General features: G+C 44.0%; 1 protein-coding gene across 1 annotated transcript in view; it reads right to left on the bottom strand.

Annotated features, from left to right (window-relative positions):
• Nucleotides 1-293: 293 nt before the first annotated feature.
• The window catches only part of CACNA1C (calcium voltage-gated channel subunit alpha1 C), a 141,156-nt gene continuing 136,827 nt past the window's right edge, over nt 294-4,622 (bottom strand). The window contains exon 45 of the mRNA XM_075855600.1: nt 294-4,622. This exon is cut by the window's right edge and continues 403 nt beyond it. The gene's annotated coding sequence lies outside the window, so the exon portion shown is untranslated.

Here is a 4,622-nt window from a genome sequence, read left to right on the forward strand (position 1 = left end):
GATATGGAGCACGCTGGTATAACCTGGGTATCTTCTGTATATAATTATATATGTACAGCTGGTATAAGTTATACATCTTGTATATAGTGATATGGAACATGCTGGTATAACCTGGGCATTTTCTGTATATAATTATACCTATACGTTTTCTCGTATGTAGTGATTTTTATGCTTCATGTTTGTCCCGGTTATGCTGCAAATAGTTTTTTAGTATGTATAGCATTTTATTACAGAGATTGGTCTAGATAAATAAATCACTTTCGTTTTTTTTAAATAAACTTTATTTTGTAGCCATTTTACAACATCATTCCTTAGGTAAAAATGCAATCTTACATAAATATACATTTATCCCAAAGATCAACCTTTAAATATCTTTATTTCAGAGCCCATTCTGCCGGAGACTGGATGCCACGTGCAAGGAGGGGGGAGGAAGGTTTACATTAAACACCCGAGAGCTGAATGTTCCCAATGGGCCCTGGATAAATAAGGGGCCCAACAGGAAGGCTGGAATAATGGAAGCAAAGAGGGGGCATTCCTGGGGCAATGGTCTCTCCAAACACAGGGGCCGTCCATTCTACATGACTAACTCTCCGACTTCAGGAGGATGTCCGGATTCGCTCCAGTTATTAACCTACAACTTTTATAGGGACACAATCTGTGAATTCGACTGAATTTGCATAAAATCACGTGAAAATTTTTTTTTTTTGCTGAATTGTACTGGCAGCTTTTGTTATTTTGGCAGTGTCTGCTATAGTTGCTGTACAGAGGTATTCTGGCACCAGAACCAGCCATGTCTACCGCTACAGAAAATAAATACAATATTAATCAATGGTGCCGCCGCCAGAGAACTCCGTATAAAACGCATCATTAATATATTTTATATTTTGACTAAATACCAAATATAAATCTAGTGACTTCCTTGGAGACTGAGAAATTCTAAAAGATGTAGGAGATGTAATGGCTTTGTATATGGAGTATAATAGAGTTGTATTATGGTCACGTCCAGCGATCTGGTCACGTCGGCGGTGGCGGTCGGGTCACGTCGGCGGTGGCGGTCGGGTCGCGGTGGCGGTCGGGTCACGTCGGCGGTGGCGGTCGGGTCACGTCGGCGGTGGCGGTCGGGTCGTGTCGGCGGTGGCAGTCGGGTCGCTGTGGCAGTCGGGTCGTGTCGGCGGTGGCAGTCGGGTCGCTGTGGCAGTCGGGTCGTGTCGGCGGTGGCAGTCGGGTCGCGGTGGCAGTCGGGTCGTGTCGGCGGTGGCAGTCGGGTCGTGTCGGCGGTGGCAGTCGGGTCGTGTCGGCGGTGGCAGTCGGGTCGTGTCGGCGGTGGCAGTCGGGTCGTGTCGGCGGTGGCAGTCGTGTCGGCGGTGGCAGTCGTGTCGTGTCGGCGGTGGCAGTCGGGTCGGCGGTGGCAGTCGTGTCGGCGGTGGCAGTCGTGTCGGCGGTGGCAGTCGGGTCGTGTCGGCGGTGGTAGTCGGGTCGGGTCGTGTCGGCGGTGGCAGTCGGGTCGTGACGGTGGTTGTAGTGTGCTATGAATAGCAGAGTTGTATTTCGGTCTCGTTTTGTAGTCTGGTCATGTTGGGCAGGGCAGTGATCAATGTATAGAGAATAACACTTGTTTTATGGGCACGTCATGTCCGGGGTTGTAGTATGGTCCGGTTTCGTGGTTAGGTCATGTTGGGGGTAGTATTCTATGTATAGCGTATAATAGTGTTATTATGGTGATGTTGGGAGTTGTAGAATTCTTTATCTCTATACATTACAGAGAATACAGTCATCAGCGTAGAGGGAGGGATTCATCTGGATTATATCCATTTGATTCCCATCTTTATTAAAACCCTTTGGAGTTCTCCTCAGAAAACATTTGGAGAAGTTGTATCACCAAATCCAGTTAATTCACAATGAATAATCCCAATATGAAATGGTAAAAAAAGCAATGTATTAAATAGGAGACATATTTACACAGCAATGTACTGCACAGCAACACATCGCACAAACTCACCCACTGAAACCAAAAGAAATATACAGTTTAAAACCAGATGCGAGTGTGGGATCGTGATGGAACCGGTGAGCACAACGTGGGTAATGGCAGCCACACTGGACGTTACAGGTTACATTCGGCACAGCTGCAATTTGCATAAACTAAAAAAGAAATGCAAAGTTCACTTGAAATATTAAAAAAACCAGACCCAGGTTCAAGTATTTCTGCAACAAACCCTTCATGCACAAAGCAGCACACGACAGAAAGAAAACCGCCACAAATCACTTATAAGTGTAGGTCTCATCGCCCAGCACGTGGCTCCTGCCTGTGGACCTCTCTGTGACACTGGTCTGTAGAAGAGTGGAATAAATATACTCCGCATTCAATAAGATTTAGCATTTCTTTACATTTCTAATAATCTAGGGGGCAGCATTGCACCGCAGAATCCGAGTTGCGTAAATGCTCATAGACTGTAAATTGTAAAGTAGTCAGAGTCCGTTATCTGCACTGAAAGGTGGATATTTCTTCCGTTTATCTGGTGTGAGCCTTATGTGATCCCTTACATTGTCTGCCATTGAATCGGAAATGATGGGACTGTTTTACAGCTACGTTTGGTGCGGGACAGATGTTTCAAAAAGATTAATGCGCAAATAGGCCTACATCTGTCCTCTGCATGAGATCAATCCATCCAATGTGTAAAGCAATATTGAGAACAATGACACGCTTTAGATTACTACGGACCATTGAAGTCGCTGCTGTTATTGCATGTTGAAGACGGGTCCACTTAAGAGTTGTCTACTTTTTGGTAGAAGGGTTCCCCAATGAGAAGCTGATCCCAATCCTGGGACCCCTGGCGATCAGCTCTAATCTGCTGGAAGACCCATAAGCAAGTGTTCACTTCCTGTGCAGCGCCACCACAGGAGAAATGAAGCATTACGTAGTGCCCATTGAAATGAATGGGCAGTGCGTGAAATGCAGGTACGTGTGGGGTCCTCCAGAGAGAGACACTCTTTGTAGCTTTGGTTTTGGAGGTCCTGAACGAGGGACTCTCCTCTAATAGTATATTGAGTGATTGAAAATATGTTTTCGAAACCAAACAACCACTTTAATATATTTATATCTGTAGCCGCAGATGTATTAAAAACGCACTAAATCCATGAGTTAACAGAAAAGGTTCATAAACCCTCCGTCAACTGCAGACGTCTTAGCCGCAGATGGGAAGGACAATAATTCAGGTCTAATTAAATAAACTATATATCACAGCTGCCATACAGAGGTACATAGGTGTATAGATACCTGCAGTCATTTATAACTTTCATTGAACATTGACGTAGTTATATCTGACTTATAAATGAAGAATTCTGTCTCTATAGGATTAGGTGAAATAACAGTCATAGTCACTGAGAAGCGCCCCTAGTGGTCATTTATAGGTTACAGTGGTCTGACTTTAGCGTAACATCTTATATATGTGTGGCCCCAATAACATTCTTGGTGAAGCCATCCCTCAATATTATATTTGATCTATTTTGTAGGACTGATTAAAAATCCATTATTTTACCTCCTAAGCATCAGCCCAGTGCCACATTGTGCCAAACACATCACCACCGTGCTGCACGATGAGGTGACGATGAAGTGGTGATGTCATAAATTAACATGCAAAATCTGTCACGTGTTTTACATCAGCAATACAACATCCCTGAAAAATATCTATATGTATATATATGTCTGTGTGTAACGTAATATTTCTTTTTAGTATTCCCCATTTTAGCAGCTATAAATTACAATGCCAACTTCTCGCTAATAAAATATTTGGTGAAAAAATATATTTCATCGTCAATTTGCACTAAACTGCAAAAGAAATGGTAAGGGTTCACTACTACCTGACTGCAGACAGGTGGCGCTGTCTACATGAATCATTTGTGTTCTCTGCGGATCTCGTATACATTTATGATTACAGTTGTGAACTCAATGGTAGGTGTTCTCACCACTAAAAGCATCTTACATATAGACAGTATCGGAAATAGAAACATGGTTACTTGCTGTAGAGGCTTTTTGCCTCATGATATTTTTCCAAGGATCATAAGAAGAGGCTGGCGACCCTTTATACGTTTACATTTATACCGTCGCAGCTCGGTTAATCCGTCTGCATCGTCCAGCAGGGACAGCCAATCTTAAAACAGTAAGGAACGGCACTGAAACGTGACAGCTGCACCAAATACATTGTATTTAAAGGGAAGGATTAGCTGGAGGACACAGGTTTTCTTAGCAGCAGAGACAATGTTGGATGATGCAGCAGGAGCTTCAAAACCTCTTGCGTCTGCAATTCCTTTTTGGGGGTTAATGTATTCTAACATAAAAAAGAAAAAAAACAGTGCAAGCAAACAGGTGTGATCGGCTGAACAATCGAGGTTTCTCCGAAGATCCATCTTTAGCTTTAAACTTCTTCATTTGAAGGATCCAGGATGCCAGGTGACCCCCCCCAAAAGGATTCCAGCGGGTCCTCCAATCATATAAAGTAGAAAGAAAGTCAGCTCCGGATGCCCCCTCCCCGCCCGCCCCAACTAAAATGGATGAAGAACGCTGCTCTGGTCACTCCAGGTCACGAGAACAGTGAGGCACTTCTGAAACAAACTCATTAGGAACA

This window comes from Rhinoderma darwinii, chromosome 3 (genome assembly GCF_050947455.1).
Source record: "Rhinoderma darwinii isolate aRhiDar2 chromosome 3, aRhiDar2.hap1, whole genome shotgun sequence".
Classification (NCBI taxonomy): Eukaryota; Metazoa; Chordata; class Amphibia; order Anura; family Rhinodermatidae; genus Rhinoderma; species Rhinoderma darwinii.